This window comes from Nicotiana sylvestris, chromosome 1 (genome assembly GCF_000393655.2).
Source record: "Nicotiana sylvestris chromosome 1, ASM39365v2, whole genome shotgun sequence".
Taxonomy (NCBI): domain Eukaryota; kingdom Viridiplantae; phylum Streptophyta; class Magnoliopsida; order Solanales; family Solanaceae; genus Nicotiana; species Nicotiana sylvestris.
The window spans coordinates 169,291,006-169,313,458 of record NC_091057.1 but is presented as its reverse complement, the minus strand read 5'-3'; positions in this window follow the sequence as shown (position 1 = coordinate 169,313,458).

Here is a 22,453-nt window from a genome sequence, read left to right as displayed (position 1 = left end):
GTATTTTATCTCCCACCTTTCGTGGCTGTATTTTGTAACCTTGAATCTTGGTAGTATACCTTGACATTCCTTCTTATTTGTTTGGAATAAAACTTATCTCAAAGCTTGGAGAAAGTAAGATTATTAGTAACGAAATACGCTGATTTCGACAATTATAGAATGAAAAGAAAAATCCAATTTTTTGGATGACTGTTGGAAAAGGAATAAAGGACTTATCTGATTGGAATTACTGGCACCAATGATCAGGGTATGCATTTCGGATTAATCAACCCAGTCTTTTAATCCATCTCCTCTCAATTGTCTCAAGGAGTTTTCACCGATAAATTTTCCTCGTTTTTCACTTCTTCACTTCCTTTTCGCCTTATGGTGCCTGTGTGGGTTTTCACCTATAAGACTCTCTCATTTTACTTTTCTCTCAACCTCCGTCGCCTTATGGTGCCCGTGTGGGTTTTCACCTATAAGACTCTCTCATTTTACTTTCTTTCCTTGTTTGTACCAGAGTGTTATGAACCACTTCATTTGCTTGCCTCAGCATTTTTCTAAGATTGATCAAAAGGTCTTTTTGGTATTAAGGTTAGGAATGGAAAAGGTATTAAAAGCTAAATAGCTTTGGTATGGGTTTAAAATTACAACTCTTGGAATCTTTTCTTATTTCCAATACAATTCCTGCCCCAGTTTCTTGATTGGGGTCTCTTAATATTTCTTTTCCGTGCACATTGTGCATGTTGTGCACCCTATGACCGAGCCGTGAGGCGCCTACGTATCCTTCTTTGAGGAATCAGGTCAAACGTAGTTCACTACATAATAGTGAAGATTTTGATCTTTTTTTTTATTGATTCCAAGAGAGGGTAGGAAAGAAACAAGTATGGCTCAAAGGGGAAGCAAATGGTATAGTGTTTGGATAGCAGAATAAATTGCCTTTGTCATTTCAATCTTCGAAATAGTGCTAAATACAAACATTCAAAAAGTTATGCATAATATCTCTTTACCGCGTCAGAATTGATCGCCATATCTATGCATTTGCCTTCAATATCTGTTAAACATAGTGCACCATTCGATAATACTCTGGTCACAATGAATGGTCCTTGCCAATTCGGAGCAAATTTGCCTCTTGCTTCAACCTGATGTGGAAGAATACGTTTCAGCACATGCTGACCTACTTCAAACTTCCGGGGACGCACCTTTTTGTTGTATGCTCTTTCTATTCTTCTTTGATATAATTGACCATGGCATACTGCGGTCAATCGTTTTTCGTCAATCAAAGTTTAACTGTTCTAGACGGGTTTTGACCCATTCATCATCATCAATCTTTGCTTCGGCGATGATCCGAAGGGAAGGAATCTCAATTTCTGCAGGAATTACTGCTTCAGTGCCGTATACCAACAAATAAGGAGTTGCTCCTACTGAAGTGCGAACAGTAGTGCGGTATCCCAATAATGCAAATGGTAATTTTTCATGCCATTGTTTTGAACCTTCTACCATTTTCCGAAGTATCTTCTTTATGTTTTTGTTGGCTGCTTCTACTGCTCCATTAGCCTTGGGCCGATATGGGGTAGAGTTACGATGTGTAATCTTAAACTGTTGACATACTTCTTTCATTAAGTTGCTGTTGAGATTAGCACCGTTATCTGTGATGATCACCTTCGGGATTCCGAATCGACATATGATATTTGAGTGGACAAAATCGACCACAGCTTTCTTGGTTACTGATTTGAATGTCTTGGCCTCAACCCATTTGGTAAAATAATCAATAGCTACCAGAATGAATCTGTGTCCATTGGATGCTGCCGGCTCAATTGGACCAATCACATCCATGCCCCAAGCAACGAAAGGCCATGGTGCCGACATTGTGTGCAACTCGGATGGTGGAGAATGAATCAAATCTCCGTGTATTTGGCATTGATGACACTTGCGTACAAAACTGATACAATCTCTCTCCATGGTAAGCCAATAGTAACCAGCTCGGAGGATTTTCTTTGCCAACACATATCCACTCATGTGGGGTCCGCAAACTCCTGAATGTACTTCAGACATGACAGTTGTAGCTTGTCTGGCATCTATGCATCTTAACAATCCAAGATCTGGTGTTCTTTTATACAAAACTCCTCCGCTCAAGAAGAATCCATTTGCTAATCGCCTAATGGTCCTCTTTTGATCTCTTGTGGCTTGTGCGGGATATATTCCCATTCTGATATACTCCTTGATGTCGTGGAACCATGGTTCACCATCAAATTCTTCTTCAACCATATTGCAATAAGCGTGTTGATCGTGGACTTGAATATGTATCGGATCTACATAAGCTTTGTCCGGATGGTGCAACATTGATGCCAGGGTAGCCAATGCATCGGCTACCTCATTATGGATTCTTGGAATATGTCGGAATTCCACTGATTGAAACCGCTGACAAAGATCATGTAGACATTGTCGGTATGGTATGAGCTTCAAGTCTCGGGTTTCCCATTCTCCTTGAATTTGATGTACCAAAAGATCCGAATCTCCCATGACTAAGATTTCTCGGATACCCATGTCTGCAGCTAGCCTTAACCCCAAAATGCAAGCTTCATATTCAGCCATATTATTGGTGCAATAAAATCGCAATTGAGCCGTAACAGGATAGTGACGCCCTGTTTCAGAAATGATTACAGCTCCTATTCCGACTCCTTTCATGTTGGCGGCTCCATCAAAGAAAAGTTTCCAGCCAGGTTTTTCGATTTGTTCCACCTCGTCGATATGCATTGTTTCTTCATCAGGAAAATAAGTCTTCAACGGCTCATATTCCTCATCGACCGGGTTTTCGGCTAAATGATCGGCCAGTGCTTGAGCCTTCATTGCAGTTCTAGTCACATAGATGATGTCGAATTCCGTGAGCAATATCTGCCACTTTGCAAGTCTTCCCGTTGGCATAGGCTTTTGAAAAATGTATTTCAAGGGATCCAAACGAGAAATGAGGTAAGTAGTGTAGGATGACAAATAGTGTTTCAATTTTTGAGCTACCCATGTTAGGGCGCAACATGTCTTTTCCAGATGAGTATACTTAACCTCATAAGCTGTGAACTTCTTGCTAAGGTAGTAGATGGCCTGTTCTTTTCTGCCAGTGAGGTCATGCTGCCCCAATACACAACCAAATGAATTTTCCAAAACCGTCAAGTAAAGAATCAAAGGTCTTCCTGGCTCTGGCGGGACCAACACGGGTGGGTTTGATAAGTACCCTTTTATTTTATCGAACGCTTCCTGACACTCATCGGTCCATTTGACTGCAGCATCCTTTTTTAACAATTTGAAAATTGGCTCGCAGGTTGTTGTGAGCTGAGCAATAAACCTGCTGATATAATTTAACCTTCCCAACAAACTCATTACTTCAGTTTTGTTTCTTGGGGGTGGCAGTTCTTGGATGGCTTTGATCTTTGACGGATCTAGCTCAATGCCTCGTCGACTGACTATGAATCCCAGCAACTTTCCGGATGGAACTCCAAATGCGCACTTGGCAGGGTTAAGCTTGAGGTTGTACCTGCGAAGTCTTAAGAAGAACTTCCTCAAATCCTCAACGTGGTCGGCCTGATGCTTTGATTTTATGATCACATCGTCCACGTATACCTCAATCTCCTTGTGTATCATATCATGAAACACTGTGGTCATTGCTCTCATATAGGTTGCTCCGGCGTTTTTTAAACCGAATGGCATTACCCGGTAGCAATAAGTTCCCCATGGTGTGATGAATGCCGTCTTTTCTGCATCTTCTTCATCCATTAGAATTTGATGATATCCGGCATAACAATCCACGAAAGACCCTATATCATGCTTGGCACAATTGTCGATCAAAATATGGATATTGGGTAATGGGAAATTATCCTTTGGACTTGCTTTGTTGAGATTGCGATAGTCGACGCATACTCTAATTTTGCCGTCTTTCTTTGGTACAGGAACGATATTAGCCAACCAAACAGGATATCGAGTGACTCGAATGACCTTTGCTTCCAATTGTTTGGTGATTTCTTCCTTAATTCTCATACTCATCTCAGGCTTGAATTTTCTCAGCCTCTGCTTGACAGGAGGCACTGTTGGATCGGTGGGCAATTTGTGGACCACTAAATCAGTGCTCAAGCCCGGCATGTCGTCATACGACCAGGCAAAAACATCTTTGAATTCTATGAGTGCTTTAATTAACTCCTCTCGGATCTTTGGCTCCAGATGGACACTTATTTTAGTTTCTCGGATATTACTCGTGTCCCCTATATTGATGTCCTCGGTATCACTCAAGTTAGGTTTGATTTTTTCCTCAAAGTGAATTAACTCTTTACTAATCTCTTCAAAAACCGCATCTTCATCATATTCTGATTCATAATCACAATATATTTCTTGAATTATTATTTCGGAACCAGATTGATTTTTAAGACTGGGCTGAGGATTCCTCATGCATGCCATATCACTAGAGCCAGCGTAAAAGGAACTGTATAGGAAAGAAGAAAAAGAAAAGAAAACTATCAGGAACGATAATAAAAAGGAAACTGCTTTTTATTGGATGATGAAAAATAACAAGGTTTGCACACTTCAACCAAACTGTAAGATAAACTTTGGGATTACAACCTTGAAATAACCCAAACAAACTGAAAGAAAATCAAAATAAACTACCAAGACTCCTTTCGAATTGGGAGAGGAGTGGCTTTCCAATTATTGAGCTTTGTTTCTGGTCCAACGAATTGAACTTCTGCGTTGCTACACCCTTCTCCGCCTTCCAACATATTCACATCACTAAACAATTTCTCGAACCTTTCAATTAATTCTTCCTCAGGATTGACCTGGGATTTAGGAATTGTTGTTATCGGGCGATTTTTAGCACCGGTCTTGACAAAAGACTTCGACAGCTGTGGTACTGGTTTTGGAAGAAACCATGCTTGGTGTTTCAACTTCCTGGCCCTTATCACGTCATTGGCGGTAGGTGTGAACCCTAAACCGAATGTTCCCCAGTTCTCGGGGAGAGATACTGGTTGTACAATTCCTTGCAGAGATAAGCCCAGACCTTTGCCGGGTATAAAGCCATTCTTCAGCATTTCATAAGCTACCATGACTGATGCAGAGGATATCTTTGGATTCGAAAGGTGTTTCCCCTCTGGAATTTTCTCTACCGACACCGTGTCGGACACTTGGTATACCCATGGTCCTTGGTCAATTTCTGTTCTCTCGACCGGTACAATGGTGCTGTTGTGAGCATTTAAATTTTCTTCTCCATGCACGACTATTTCTTGATGGTCCCATTCAAACTTGACAACCTGATGTAATGTTGACGGGACTGCTTTAGCAGCATGGATCCATGGTCGACCCAACAACAAGTTGTAAGAAACAGTCATGTCCAACACTTGAAATTCCATGGTGAATTCAACTGGCCCTATAGTTAGTTCCAATACTATGTCGCCAAATGAATCTCTGCTTCCACCGTCAAATCCTCGTACGCAGATACTATTCTTTTGGATCCTCTCCTCTTTAATTTTTAATTTGTTTAAAGTGGAGAGAGGGCATATGTTTGCACTGGACCCATTGTCAACCAATACCCGGGTTACTACGGAGTTTTCACATTTCACGGTGAGGTAAAGAGCTCTATTATGCTCGGTACCTTCCGCAGGCAATTCATCATCGGCAAATGTAATTCTGTTTGTCTCAAAGATTCTGTTGGCTATTTTTCCCAAATGATTTACAGAGATCTTTTCAGGAACATGAGCTTCATTCAGGATTTTCATCAACGCCAGACGGTGTTCCTCTGAATGGATCAGTAAGGACAATAATGAAATTTGAGCGGGGGTCTTCTTTAATTGATCCACCACAGAATAATCATGGAGTTTCATTTTTCTTAAAAACTCCTCCGCCTCTTCTTCCGTCACAGCTCTCTTTGTTGGCATTGGATTGTTTTTAGTTTTTCTCAGCTCTTCGGGAGTAAAACATCTTCCCGAACGAGTCAAGCCTTGCACCTCACACACTTCTTCCTTGATTTCTTTGCCCTTGTACATTACGGTCATCCGTTCATAGTTCCATGGGATGGTTTTGTTGTTGATGATCGGCAGCTGGATTACAGGTGCAATAATAACCCGATCTGTACGTGCTCCTTCCACGAATACAACGGGTTTGTTAGCAACCCCTGGTACTATCACTTTTGGCCTTTCTTGTTTTGCGGAAACTTTGCTCGATGATCCCTCATCGACTATCATAGACGGTTCATCACCATTTTTGTTCTGCTTAGACACCGGCTTCTCCTCCATTAACTGCTTATCTGGCTTGGTTTCATGAGACTTGATCATCATGACAGTTTGTGACGGCTTCTTTGTCTCCCCATTAGCTTGTATGATTTCTATCATGTTAGCCTCTTGATGGGCTGGCATTGGATTTCTATTGATATTTGGAGCTTCGGGGTTTTGAACCTCGATTTTATTAGTATCAATCAGCTCTTGTATTGCATTTTTCAAATGCCAACATTTCTCCGTATCATGGCCTGGTGCACCGGAGCAATATTCACAGCTAATGGTGTAATCCAGATTCTTTGGAGGAGGATTGGGTAGTTTGGATTGTATTGGTCTCAGCATGTCTAGCTGTCTCAGCCTGTGGAACAGACTAGTGTAAGACTCTCCCAATGGAGTGTAAGTTTTCTTTTTCTGTTCCCTTTCTCCCCTGAATGCTGGCCTAGGCCTGAAACCTGGTCCGGGATAGGCTCGTGGGTAAGTATTTGGTGTGACAGGAGCACGCCAATTGGTGTGAACAGGTGGCTGATTGTATGCTTGAGCATGGTTAATGGCAAAATGAGGCTCTGAAGAGTGATAGTAGTGTTGGGATGAATCATGGTGGTAAGCTGATTGGCGAGGTCGTTGTTGATTATAGTAAAGCGGTGAACCTCTAGGTCCCGGCCAAATTCCTGAATCAACTACGGTTGCCTCCTCCCTCTTCTTTCTTCCGATTCCTCCTACCCCGCCTTGAATAGCTTGAGTAGTTGCCTTAATTGCTGAATAGCTCATGATTTTATTTGTCTTGAGGCCTTCTTCCACCATACCTCCCATCTTCACTACCTCGTTGAATGATTTTCCAACTGCTGAAACCAAGTGGGCATAGTAAGTTGGTTCCAAGGCTTGGAGGAAGTAGTCTACCATTTCGCTCTCCTTCATAGGAGGATCCACTCTTGCTGCCTGTTCTCTCCACCGAAAACCATACTCTCTGAAACTTTCATTGTGTTTCTTCTCAAATTTGGTCAAAGATAATCGATCTGGGATGATTTCCAGATTGTATTGGAAATGGTATGCGAATGCCTGTGCCAGGTCATCCCAGGTGTACCATCTTCCATGGTCTTGGCGTGTATACCACTCCAAAGCTGATCCGCTTAGACTTTGACTGAAGTAAGCCATCAATAATTCATCCTTTCCCCCAGCTCCTCGCATCTTGCTACAGAAACCCCTTAGGTGGGCTACTGGGTCGCCGTGCCCGCTGTATAGGTCAAATTTGGGCATCTTGAAGCCAAATGGCAATTGTACATTAGGGAATAAGCATAAATCTTTGTAGGCTACACTGACTTGCCCACCTAATCCTCGCATGTCTCGGAACGACTGTTCTAGACTTTTGACCTTCCTGAACATCTCTTCTTGTTCAGCATTTTTGGCTGGCTTGTTAATTTCGGTTGGGAGATCAAACTGAGGAGCAGGTGAATTGATTTCGGAGGCTTTGAAGGTGGGCTCCGGGGGTAATATTGGTTGTCTTGGGCCTGAAATGTAGGCTCACTAGGAGATTTGTGAAATGTAGCAGGGGGAGGTGCTACAAAAACAGGAGTCATAGGTGGAGGAAGGTACGGAACTGGTTTTGGAGGTGGAGACTGTGGTGTCTGAGAGGTGGTGCCTCGGTAGTGCTGATAAATGGGGAAACTTGGGGATAATTCAGTGGTGATATTATCCTGAGTTTGGATTATTGATGGAGCAGGGTTATTTGGGTAAGATGGGGGCAACTGTCCTGTAGACCAAGCTTGATACATTTCTGCCATTTGCTGCTTGAGCTTAAGCATTTCTTCTTTCATTTTCCCGACATCCATCTCTTCTATCTCCATACTTGTGTCAACATCTGGGATAGACATACTTTCGGGTATTGGTCCTTTTGATCTTGTGTGATAGTGATAATATGCCAGTATACTCTTTAGAGAAACTAACTGGTTGAATTCTGAAAATGAACAAACTTGTTAGTTTCGAGAGTTTAACACATATATAATCACACGTTGAGATGCAATGCTCCTAGACAAATAATCCCTTTCTATTATGCATTCGCTCGGTTGCTTGTATCGTCCCAGCTTTTGAAATTTTTTATTGTTATTCACTTTTATCTATTACAGATATCTTTATCGTGGTGGTCGACTCTTAGAGATTGCCTATGTATTATGTCAAACATGAATCAGACCTTGCGTAGTTCGGACCAAAGTCAATCATGTTTATTTATTACACAAAGATGGAATTACATTCGAAAACTTTAAGAAAATAGCTTGAAACACACACACTTAAATCAGAATAAAAGATACAATTCATAACATCTCACAAAATGCCCCACTTTCCACTTTTGTTCTCTAATATTGGATTATCTGCTCAATGTGGGGCTTGACCTGGATGGCCTCCCAGCGTACGATACATCCTTTCCAACTCTATTGCTAGATGACGAGCAAAAGTGGGCGCATGCTCTGTAAACCTTTCATAATCCATTCCTTGGCAGTTTACATAACTTTGAGATGTGAAGACTGCCAAGTCGTGGACTTGTGCCCTGAAACCTTGGAGACGTTGGTCTTGGTCTTGCAATTGCTGCTGACGAGTGGTGGCTATGTCTCTGACACGGTTTTCACGATCTAAAGCTGATTCTAATAGAGCTCGGAGTCTGGCCTGCTCTAATATTGCTTGTGATCTTTCCCTGTCGAGGTCTGCTTGTTGGTATTCTCTGTTGCATCTTCTTGCCTCTTCTAGTTGTGCACGAAGCTGGTCTTCTGATTGCATCCAATAATCTTTTTCCTTCTTGAATTGAGCCTTGTCTTTTTCGGATTGCCTATCCTGGCGTTCCTTGTTAGATCTGGCTTCTTCATTTAATTGTTGGATCCTTTCTTTTGCTTTGCTCAATGCCCTTTCGTTTTCTGCAAGAATGGAATCATAATCTTGCATTTTTTCGAAGAGATTGGCGATGGTTTTTTGATCTTTCCAGCTTCTCTTTGGCGTTTCAGAGACTCTTTTCATTTTTTGGAATCGAGCATGAAGATTTTCATTCTCACAAGCTAGACTCTTTTTCTCGCCTTTGGCTTCTTGTTCTTGCAAATCTTTCTCCAAACTGAGGCTTCTTAGATTTTCTTTTAGGGCATGGATAGTGGCTTTGTACCCTTTTTCTTTTTCTCCCCAGATTAACCGCTCTTGGATTTTATCATTGAAATTTTGAACATGGGGTCTTTTTGTTGGCCTTTTTAGCTCAGGTTCCGGTACATCATCCATGCGAGACCGTTTTTCGAACCACCTTGCATATCCAGGATTTATCTCACCCTTGGTAGCGTCTAGGACTTGAGTATCACTTTTCAAGTATCGGCACCCATTCCACATCTGCTGAAGTAGAGCTTCGGGAATAGTGGCTTCTGGGTGTAATTCGATTACTTGCATACTCAAATCTTCCTCATCAGGAACTATTTGATATCTCCCTAGTTGCCTTAGGACTCTTAGTGGTGCATATGGCTGAATGCTTCTCAATCCCAATAGTAGTAGATAATTATTTGAGGTTGACATATGTATTACTTCTCTCATCGGGAGCCATCCCAGAGTCCATTCAATTTGATTTGCCGTTAAAGCCTTTAGATGAGATACCCATGCTTCTATCCCTTCTGGAGCTTGGTAATTTTTTGTTCTTTCCTCATAGCTCTCGATGCAATTAGCTTTGTTCGACCCATACTGTATGATCTTGGGTTGTTGTTGGAGATGTTCAATCACCCACATTTGCAACAAAATTTTGCATCCTTCGAAAACCTTCGCTCCTGATTTGCATAAAGTCAAAGCCCGATAAATATCTGACAGAATGATGGGGACAAGGGTGTGATTTTCTTTAGTGGTGAGGATTTGCACAATTTTTGCGGTGCGAATATCAATTGTTCGCTCTTTATTTGGGAAGACCATGACTCCTAGAAAAGCCACCATGAAAGCAAATCGTCGGTGCATCTGCCAAGTGTCTTTGTTTTGCTTATTAGTAAGGCCTTTCTCATGAATTTCGAACCCATCTGACTTTCCAAATCTGGAATACAAAAAGTTGAAGGAACAACATCCATTGATGACATTGCTTTTCCTGATTTGACTGCTGATGTTCAGAAGACCGAAGAATCGATGTATTGAAGGAGCCTTTGTGAATATCAAGCTTTGATTTCTTAAACTTCCGTCAAAACCAACATAGCCAGCTACCTCCTCTAATGTAGGAGTAAGCTCGAAGTCAGAGAAACGAAAAACATTGTGAACAGGGTCCCAGAAAGTTACTAATGCCGTAATCAGATCATCCCGAGGCTCAACTTTCATAATGTCCGTGAGATTTCCCAAATGCTTGACGACCCATTTTTGACCGTCTTCGCCCAAATCATACCACCACATTTGAAGCTGACATAGAAATTCCTCCGTACTTGTGGATGAGGGGCTTTGTGTGGTGCTCATTTTGTATCTGAAATTTAATTTTAATAAAGTCAAAATTTATTTTGGAAAATTTATACTAAAAATTATTTTCGAATTTTTTTTTATTAAATATTTTTATTTCAAAATTTAAAACTATTTTTTTTTCGAAAATTTTAAAACAACCCATTTTATTCCTTGCTTCTTACCATGATTTTATTTTAAGCTGGTCAACAAGCATGTTCGAGGCAAATGAATGCACAAGTAGCAAGTAGGATGCATCATGATGGTCTTTTAATTTTGGGTTCACCTGTCCTAGACAGACCCAACCCCTGTGTTGAGTCTCCAAGGGCAAATGCATATGATGCAAATATTCGTTCCTACTAGGGATCCGGTACATGGCTGAGTTATTCTAAGTGTAAAACCTTAGGTTGATTGTTCTAAACCTGGCTTACCCAAACGGACAGTTTGAGCCGAAGTGGGGGTAACGTACCGGGAGCACGAAAGTCTGCCCGGCCTAGTTACTTGTCCCAACTCCGTCTTATTTGGTATGACTTTAACAGAAAGGTGGGTCACGCGCACGTGTACACCATAAATTCAGAAGACTCAGAAAGAAGGGGGTTTCGTAGCAGTTGTATATATTCACAATTCAAATAATATTAAAGCGGTAAAAAAAAATTTAGCATATTAGCATATAAACAGTTGAAAATTATATAGTAAGTAAAGCCGATAAAAACAGATATTTTAAGCTTGAATTCTTTAAACCCTGAACCAGAGATTCTGGGTCTGATCCCCAGCAGAGTCGCCAGAGCTGTCGCACCTCCTTTTCGCCGCGCCCGCAGGGCGCGTGGGGAGTTTTCTCCAATTGAAGGACAGTCGAAACGGGATTTGTTTATTTGTTTTAGAGTCGCCACCTGGGAATTTTAAGGCGTCCCAAGTCACCAATTATAATCCCTGAATCGAGGAGAATATGACTCTGTTTATTATTCTGCGAACCAGAAATCCTGAGTAAGGAATTCTGTTAATCCGGAAGAAGGTGTTAGGCATTTCCGGATTCCGTGGTTCTAGCACGGTCGCTTAACTGTTTTTATTATTGGCTTAATTACCTTGATTTTATTAAATACATTGATGTTACATGTTTTTACTACCGCTTATTGATGACCCTTCTTTGAATCGAATTACGCGTACGTATATTCGTGTTAAAAAAAATTGCGGACTTGTGTCACGCGTACGTGTACACAATAACTTTTTATAATATATTTATTAAGCAATCATTTTTCGAAATTGTGTTGGATCAAGAATATTTGTTTTTCTTGAATAATGAACCGTACATCTCGGGTTTTTATGAAATTGATTTAACGCCTTTTGGAAAAATCCTTTTATTAAATATTCGTTCGAAATTGCGCGTACGCATAATCCGAATTTTTGCTTTTAAAAATATAATCAGGGTACGCGAACGTATCCCTAATTGTGCAAAATATTCGTAATGATATTAGGGATTTTCCACAAATTGTTTATTATATCTATACATTTTTATGTGAAAATCATGATAAATTCCCATTTAAGGTGCCCTTAAATTCTTTGAAAAGAATTTACAATTTATTAAATGTTGACCGTTGATTATATTTTCCGAATATAAGTTATATTCATTTCAACTATTCAATTTCAAAGGACAGAATACAAATATGATTAATATTATTTAAAAAAAAACAAATATGACATATATATATATATATATATCAAAGAATAAATTATATATATATATATATATATATATATATATATATATCAAAGAATAAATTGCATATAAAACTGAAAATGAATGATTCATAAAGGAAGGAAATATTTTCCAAATTTTTTTTTCATGATTTACTTAATGCAAATTCTATTTCTAATTACCATTGATATCAAGTGTTGCAATTGGTACTTATACATCTCGTTTCATTCTCATATAATCGCTTTTAATCTAATAAGCCTAATTATTTGATCAATTTGTCTTATGAAGGTATATAGGTATCGAGTTTATAAGAAAGGAATTATTATACAAGTTAATTCAATAAAATTACCTTACATGCAACTTAACTGTATATCGTAAACATTCATAACATTTTAACATTGTAACAAGCTACATCATATCACCTTTCGCCAACGTTTATACACACATCTATTATCTTATAAAAATATACCAACAACACCATCTTAACCTTATTTAACAATAAATATCACTACTGTAATTTTCTTGGCACTTCTACATCACTTCTTGCTTAACTAACAACAAAATTAAATAATGACCAACATTCATGCCATATTCCCTACTTTGACAATTTAATATGATTAAACTAATGAGATAATGAGCTAATATTATTACAAATCTTTATACGAACTTTCAAAGTAAGACAATTAGCTCATAGCTATCAAATTGAATTCACTACTAATTAACTAACATAAAACAAAAATGAAATTTAAATTGATGAACTTGGACAAATAGAAAACAGAATTTCAATTCAAACTTCATTGATGAGTCATGTTGAATCTCTTTCCAACTTAAAATTTAAAAGACATGTACCTGGTATTGGAAAACAAGAGAAGATGAAGCTGAGAAGCAGCAACAGTAGTAACAATGTAGCACAACAACGACAGTCCAGCAACACAGGAATAGACCAGTAACAGTAGGAATAGTAGTAAACCAGGAGACTATAAACGACTCCAAGTATAGAGAAGAAGTAAAAGGCAGGAAGGTTCTGACTATTTCAGATCTTAAGCGAGGCAATGAAACAGTAACTATTCTTTTCAACTTCAAAACTCTCCAAAATGAATTCTGTCCCTGTATATTCAGTGTATCCAGAATGTATATCGGGTGTATACTTCTCACTCCGCCCCCTCTTTTTTTCTTCTCTCTATCTAGTTTTTCCTCTCTTTTTTTCCACCCTTCTTCCTAAATTTTCTCTTCTATTTATAGCAAAATTTTCGAAATTTTCAGATTTATTTTTTTATATTATTTTATTATTTTTTTAATTAAAAGAAATCCCACTTACAAATTGCTTTTATTTTTTTAGAAAAAGAAATCCCACCTTTATTTACTTTTATTTTTAAAATTCCAACTTTAATTACTTTATCTTATTTAAAATCCCACTTTTTATTTTTTTTTAAAAGAGAATCTCACTTTATTTAACTTTTCTTTAAAAAACAAACCACTATCTTTTCTTTTTCTTTTAAAAATGCTACTTTCAATTACTTTAAATTTTTTTAAATTTTCAGATACCTTTATATTTATTTTTTAATTCCAACCTTCTTTTACTTTTAAATTTTTTTTTTTTTTTTTAAACTTTTTTTTTTTTAAATTTTCTACATTCTTTTACTTTTTTTTTTTTTTAAAAAACATTCCCGAAATTATTATATATGTTTTTTTAAAAAAAATAAAAAATAAAAATAAAAAAAATAAAATAAAATATTTTCGGATTTTTTTATATATAAAAAAAACAAAAAATAAAACTATTAATAGTGATAATTCACCTTTTATTTTTTATTTTTTTGGTTTTGTTTTGTGTTGGACAAAAATGAAGATGGGGTGTTGGGTTAATGGAGCGGACCGGGTCGACCCGGTTTGAAACGGACCGGGTCATGGGGAAAGTTGGGCAATTATTTGGGCCTGTGGTTTGAAATTGAAGAAGTGGCCCAATCCGATTTTTCTTTGTATTTTTGTTCTCTTTTCTTCTTTTATTTTTCTAAAACTAAATTATAAAAGTACTTAAATTATTATTAAGAACTAAATTAAGTTATAAAAGCGCAAATTAACTTCCAATAACAATTAACGCACAATTAAGTAATAATTAAGCATAAAATTGTATATTTGGACATTAAATGCTAAAAATGCAAACGATGCCTATTTTTGTAATTTTTAATTTTTGTAAAACAATTTTAATTACTAACAATTGTAGAATTAAATCCTACATGCAAAATGCGACATATTTTTGTATTTTTTATTAATTTAGCGAATAAACACGCACAGACAAATACAAATAATTCTTCAAAATATCACAAAATTGTACACCAAAGAAAAATCATTTTATTTTTGAATTTTTTGGGAGTAATTCTCATATAGGGCAAAAATCACGTGCTTACAATGCTTACGAGCCATCATAATAACAAAAAATTGGACCCTCCAATTTTATCGTATACCGATAGTCCCCGCGTTTTTTGGAGTGAAAGTGATAAGAAACGATCTTGAGCTCTTTCTCTTCGGGTATTCATGTAATGACGGTAGTCATAAGGTGCCAAAAGACGACGTACATACAGCCCCTGAAGCCTTCACATTGATTACGGTGGTTAGTTGTCCCTTGGCATCCTTCAGCGCACGTGCGAGGCCTCTATAAATACTTCTTTTCTCGTTCCTTACAACTCAATGTACCACCAAACCCCCAAAAAAGGTTCTTTCTTCCTTTACTTTTGTTCTTTCTTAGAAAAGCAACTCCCTTTTTCTCTTCCGGAATCTTTAAGGAATAGCAAAAACTTCCGCCTCTGCTTCTCAAGAGAGCGTGACCTCCTCCTCTTCGCTTCTATCTAAAGGCAAAACGTCAATGCCTCCTCGTGCTGAGGAATGTGTTCCAGAATTTTTTGCAATGGCTTCCGATTTCAAGGTCGAGAGACCTTTTTCGAAACCTAGGTTTCGTGAGCCCATGTCTCAATATATTAGCTCGGTATCAGACGTCGAAAGGGTGAGGACAGATTTCCGCTGTGGGGACACGGTGCTTGTGGAGATACCTACTAGGGAGGAGGACATAATGACATACAAGTTCGGCTTCCTCAGTGTGTATACTTACCCATTTACCCTTAGGCCGGTGGGGCCATCCTTGCCTCCGATAGACCTTGTGATTCTCGACTTCTGCCAACGGTATCAGGTGACCCTCGACCAAATTCACCCTTCATTCTGGCGCACTGTCTACATGATCAGGTACTATGTGAACATGATTAAGGAGATGCCATTCGCCCTCGATCACTTGATCGGGTGTACAGCCCCCATCTCTTCCGTGGGGGCCTAATTAAGCTCCACTGCCGAGCTTTGAGGGCCCCATTTGCTTGTATCGAGGAAGCTGGAAATAGAGGGTGGATGAGCCGCTTTGTCCGAGTAAGGACTTCGGACCTGATCCCGGTGGAAAGGATGTCATTCCCCAAAAGGTGGAATATGGAACGTAAGTAGACACACTATCTAGCATTTCCTCGCTTCTTTTTAGGTACATCTTTTCATGCACTTAATTCTCTTCGTTGATGCAGACATGGCAATTTACCCTAGCGTGGTCATGGACCTCTTGCGTTGGGTTGGTTGGCTGGACTCAATTCGCCCATATGCCGAGCGAGTGTGGCGTGACCTGTCTCGAGCTCGGTGGGAAGCTAAGGACCACAGTGAGCTTTTGCCCCTATTATAGCCGTACTTTTCGGCCTGAATCGCTACTTATAGTGCCCTTATTCCCTGTGAATACTTTTCTCATTTGTGTAGGTTTGGGGGAGATCCCTTTGACGAAGGGAACATTGCTTGGTGAAGAGAGTACTTTGGGGCCCAATGAAGGGAAGAAAAGGCAAAGGGAGCCATCGAATGAGCCTTCTGAATCCAAGAAGATCAAAATGGAAGGTACTAAGGCCATCCCGGTAGCCTCGACTCCGGGAGTAGCTGGAAGTCCCCGAGTTGAAGGCGAGGGGGAAAATAATTTCTCAATAGTGACCGAGGGAGGGGAAAAACTGATCGATCCTCATGCCGTAGAGACGATGGCTCTTGAGCCGGAGCTTGATGTCATCGTGGTCCGACTTTGGAATGAGGAGGCATCGGGTGATATTCCCGAGCTGGCTGATAGCCAAATACCCCTCGAGATGGAACGCATTTGGTAGGCAGTTCGGAGGGGCCCAGTTCTGGAGCCCTTCATGGGCAAGAGATGGCCCTGATTGACTCTGCTGGCACCGTTGTCGTGAGTGGTTCCCCTAAGGGAATGACCTTACCCCCTAAGGGAATGCAAAATGTACTAAATGAAGAATCTTCCGATACGGGGGTGCCTATCAGAGACAGAGAGGCGCTCGAAAGGCCTTCAGCCGCTCCCGAGGGAATTCTCGGGCTCGATGCTTCACTCGTCTTCGGTAAAATGAGCAGGATTTGCGAGCAGGTAGCTTCAGTAAATCTTTCCTTCTGTTCTGATTTTTGTTGCTATGATCTTTGTCTTTCTAACTTGTCTTTTTCATGGCTTCAGGCCAAGGCGATTTACAACTAGACTTTCGCCTAGTTTCGGGCTGAGGTGACGCGTTATGAGCGTGAGAAGGCTCGACTTATTGAACAGGTTACGTAGTTTTTGTTTCGCTAATGCCTGAATCTTCGCCGGATCCAAATGTTTTAATGTCCTGGATTTGATCCATGCAGTTTAAGAAGGAAGGTTCCCTGTTGAGGGAGAGGCTCCGAGCCAGAGATTCTGAAGTCCTCGAACTCAAATGGCATGTGAGAGAGATAACCTCTGAGAGGGATACTCTTCAGGAAAGGATGGCCCAGTTGGTCGTTAGCTTCAAGATGCGGGGGCGAACAGTGACAAATACAGAGGTCTCAATTCCTAATTGGTGGCTTAACTATCCGGGATCAAAACAGAAGCTGAGGCACTTATATTTGTGCATAAAGAGGATGCCGTTGTAATAAACGTCCACACCGAGAGAGTGTCTAAGGGGGACGAGAGGATGAAGACCCTAGAGGAGAGAATTGATGCCCTGTTTGCTTCTGGAGATGTGCCGGGTAGTGGCTTAGAAGATGACGAGGATGGAAGCAGGACTCCCTAAGGGGAAGAGGCCGTTGAAGGCCTGGGGCTATAGTAGGAGTCGTCGGGGCGCAACCTCCGGCGGAGCAGTCGAAGATGCAGGCTCGATGATGGGTCAGGGTTCTGTTTGGCCCTTTTTTTGTAGGGATTTTTCAAAATCCTTGTATACGTACCTCCGTGAGCCATATGTATAATAGGATTTTCACCTTTTATCGTTTCTTTTCCCCTTTACCTTTTAAGAATAATAAGCGATACTTTTGATAATTGACTCGAGATCTTAGCGCTCGGGTTATGACCTCAGGTTTTTGCTATTGCATAGCGGCCCGTGATGGTCAAAAGTCGATCCCCGAGTGTTCTCGGGTTAGACCTATCTTTTATACGTTGGGTCATTGTGACCTACGATTTTAGCGCTGGCGATAGTGACTCTTACGCGTTTGGTCGGTGCGACCTTTAATTTTTAGTGTTGGCGACAATGGCTCTTACATGTTTGCTCTTGGGCATATTTAGTAAACTGCTTTGGGTTCAGCCTCCGAATCGGGTTACGACTCGAGCTCATTCGACCCTCAAGTTTTTGAATTTCAAGGTAGCCCTTAGGCTCTTACGCGTTGGGTCGGTATGACCTTTTATATATGTGGGCTGGAGACAGTGGCTCTTACGCCTTGGGTCGATGAGACCTTTTATGTAGGCTTTATTTTTCCCTCGATAAAGATTTTTTGAAATAGTGTTTGCCTGGCTCTTTGATGGTTTAATAAAAAAAACCTCAATTATAAGTCGTTATAAGGCGATGATCGAGCACCTCGGGAGGTTTGGCTCGGAGGCTAAGTATCTTGAAGCTAGTATTTAGGAGATGACATGGTCGAAGCTCTTTTGTCCATATCGAGGGTAGCCAATTTAACTAGTTCTTTATTAAGTATATTCGAAGTAATTGAAGGCCTGTGATTTATAGCGACCGTTGAGCGTCCCCGAGTCACGTTAGTTTGGCTGGTATAGCCTTGTAACCGGAGTCATTTGTGTTCGACCGAAGCCTTTAAGTCCCGAGTGAAGTAGTTTCGGCATCTATATCAAGGGTATGCCTTTTTAGGGGTCTTACAAGTTCGATATATAGCCGAAACTTTGAGATCGGGTTTATGCCTTTAGTAAGGCCTTACAAGTTTTACATGCCTTTGAGGTCTTACAGTTTTGGATACTTGGTACAAGTATTGTTCATGCCTTGCTTGAAGTCTTACAGATATTGTTGTTGCCTTATGTAGGTCTTACGAGACCGAGGTTTCCCGTATGTGGCAGCCCCTGAGTCGTTGAGGGTTTCTTGACTCGGGAGCCATTACTTGTAAACTTGGTATTGCCTCATTGAGGGCTTACTATTTCGGAATTTCCGACTCGGAGGTCATTTGAGTTTTTGATGCCAGTGCCCAAGTGTTTGGGTCGTCTTTTGGCTTAGGAGCCATTTTGTGATCTTGTTGTTGCCTCATTGAGAACTTACGAGCTCGAAGCTCCGACCCGGGGGTTGCGTTATTGTGAGTTGTTGACGCCAGTCCCCTAGTGCTCGGGTCGTCTTTTAGCTTTGGAGCCGTTTTCTGCAAAAAATGTTGAGATTTATTGACACGCAAAATGCTTTTGTGAAGTATTCTTTGATTACTTGGTGTAAGTATACATATCTTTGTTGTTTAAGGGCTCAGTTGTTCTATATGGACACGGTTCGTTCGATCGTTTGGCCCGGCACATTATCTTCCTACCGAGACCCCACTTGATGCGTCGTGGCTTTCTCTGAGTAGGTAACCTCCCAGGGGGATGCCCCCCAGTATTCGAGGTTGATTGCAAAGGACGCCTTGAATACTTGTTGAGTCTTCCTTAGGTAGCATATGGATGTTGCTTCGTTAAAAACCTTGCCGGTAAAACGCTTTTCAGGATAGAAACCCGGTCGAAGGAAAAAAGTACAACGCGTGCTTTTGAAACCTAAGGCCTTCGAGTTGGAGAGTTCTTTGACCATTTTGATCGGATACTTGCACTCAGGTCAGTGTAGAATATAATTGAAAGAGAGAAGAAAACGGCCATACCTTAGTGTAGAAGGTGTCAGGGATGTTTCGAGCCCCGATATGTTTTAGTTGCTTATGATGAGGATGTGGTACGGTCCCCTGCTTTGCTTAGTCGGGGATAGCCGGGAGTGTAGTTTGTTATTGCTATTTTACTATTTGCTTATCCTTCGACTCTTTCAAAGGTGAAGGTGCCGGTATCGGGTCCACATCGTGTATCGCGAACATTTCTTTCACCGCGTGATGTTCCCTGTAGACGATATTAATCCCATTCTTTGTGGGGAATTTCATCATTTGATGGAGGGTGGATGGTAATGCTCTCATGCAGTGTATCCACGGCCTTCCGAGCAAGGTGTTGTACCTTATGTCTCCCTCGATTACGTGGAATTTGGCATTTTGGATCGTGCCGGCCACGTTGACTAGAAGGGTGATTTCCCATTTTGTTGTTTCGCTCGCTATGTTGAATCTGTTGAGGACTCGAGAGGCGGGTACTATTTGGTCAAGCAGTCCGAGCTGCTCTACCACCCTCGATCTAATAATGTTGGCCAAGCTGCCTGGATCCACAAGTACATGTTTAATCTAAAATGTATTTACAAGAAAAGAGATTACCAGTGCGTCATTGTGGGGATGAGACAAGGTCCCTATGTCTTCGTCGCTGAATGTGAGGGCATCCCCGGGTATGTAATCCCGAGTTTGCTTTTCTCTGGTAATGGATATTTTTGTTCTACTCATCATGGGCTCTTGTGGGGCATCAATGCCTCCCAAGATCATGTGGATGACATGTTGTGTCTCATTTGTTTCGTTCTTCTTGGTCGTTTCTCTTTCCCGGAACAGGTTTTTGGCCCGATCGCTGAGGAATTCTCGGAGGTGACCTTTATTGAGTAGTCTGGCCACTTCCTCTCGGAGCTGGTGGCAATCCTCGGTCAGGTGTCCATGCGTGTTATGAAACTCACAAACTAAGTTATGATTTCTTTGTGAAGGATCTGATTGCATAAGCCTGGGCCACCTAGCATCTCTGATTTTACCGATGGAGAACACGATGTCTGATATATCTACGTTGAAGTTGTGCTCCGACAAGCGAGGTGCCTCCGTTGGCCCCGTGTTCCTATAGAATCCGGATCTGTTGAAGAATCCCTGAGGGTTTTGACCTCAGTCCATCCTTCGGTCATTGCGGGGTATGTTACGCCTCGGGTGTTTCTCCTGTCGTCGGTGTATGGCTGGTACCTTTCCTTATTTGGCTTTGGCTCCTTCACCAAAAGCCTGCTTGGGTATACCGAGCCTGAGGGGGATCCCAGTTGGTCATCCTCGGCCCTGATTTTTGATTGATATCGATTATGAATGTCCGACCAGGTCACAGCGGGATATTTGAACAGGTTCTGTTTCAGTTGCAGCGAAGCCACCAAGCTTCGCTCATTTAGACCTTGAGTGAAATCCTGTACTGCCTAGTCGTAGGAGACTGGTGATAGTTCCATTCGTTCCATTTGAAAGTGAGATACGAACTCCCTCAACATCTCATTCTCCCTCCGTTTAATCTTGAAGACGTCGGATTTCTTGGTTGCTACCTTGATGGCACCAGCATGTGCCTTTATGAAAGAATCTGCCAGCATGGAAAATGAATCTATATAGTTAGGAGCTAGGTTGTGATACCACATCATGGACCCTTCGAGTCGACCCTGGAGTTGTAGGTATCGACCTTTTTGTCGTTGGCTTCTATCTTCTTCCCTCAAGATTCGATCCTCTTTGTGAGGTCCTCGAGCATCTTTACAATGGCGGGGTAGGCTACCGACCCGTTGTTACTTGACCTCTATGGTATCTGCTCGGCCCGGAGAGTCGTCTCCGGCGCTACTGTGCTGGGAGTTTTCTAGTGACTTTGCAGCTGAGAAATCGCTAGCTGTTGTGCCTACAACATTTCAAAAATAACGTGAAGGCTAACCTCCCGTTCTTCCCTAGCCGGGGTTTCCTGGGCTTCTTGTTGGTCTCCTCGGAGCACGCTTTTGTTAGTGTGGGAGCTTGCATCGACGTGTTGAGCATCGTGTGAGATCGCATCCGTGGATATTGGTTCTGGCACGTTCTCAGGGTTTCGTAGTGGTATGCCAACACCTGGAACAACTATTCCATTTTCTCTGTGGTTCTCAAGATTGTTGTTTACTGAGTCGGAAATTTTGACATGAAATCAAAGATCTTGGGTAAGAAAAAGCATGAAAGATAACTTGCTTTATGTAGTTAAACCAACAAGAAAATAATCACTATTATTTTTATCCCCACGGTGGGTGCCAAACTGTTTACCGTGAAAATGGTAATAACAATTAGATTTGATTTAGTGGTTCTAAAAATACGTGATCTATTTTTATGCTAGTTGTTAGGCAGTTGATGCTATGTGAAAGACTTACAAACGAAATAAGAGCTTAAGAACGAGGTGTCAATCACACCGAATCGATGTCAATCGGGGCCTTGAGCTTGCCTATTCGAGGGTTTCGGGGTCGAGTCTGAAGCTCGGCTGGGAGCTATCGATGGCGGTCGATGGTAAATAACAGTTATAAATAAATCAAAGATGGCACTTTATGGCAAATAATAAGCAATGAAAGATGAACTTATAGTAAAACACAATAAATACAAGCAATAAATGAGATAACGAGACCAAGAGAAAGTGTTAGAGAGCAGAGAGAATGTTCTTGTATATTTAGTATAGAGCAATAGATGTTTACAAAATGACAAGGATCCCCTTATATAAGAGGGGTAATCCCAATATAGTACAAGTGCATTTATTACAAAGATATGGGAATGGGACAACTAGTTGACACCATGATTCGGGTTTGAACTTAGTGTACTAGACTTCATCAGCCCTAGTTGTGCACCTTGGGAACTCCCCACCTTTCCATAATAGTCGTTGGTATGTATTGCCCCGAGGTCAAGCATCGGTATCCCTCGAGGGTGAGCCTCGACCCTAGTCTCGAACCTTGTGAAATATGCTTATGAGCCATCATAATGATAGAAAATTGGACCCTCCGATTTTACCATA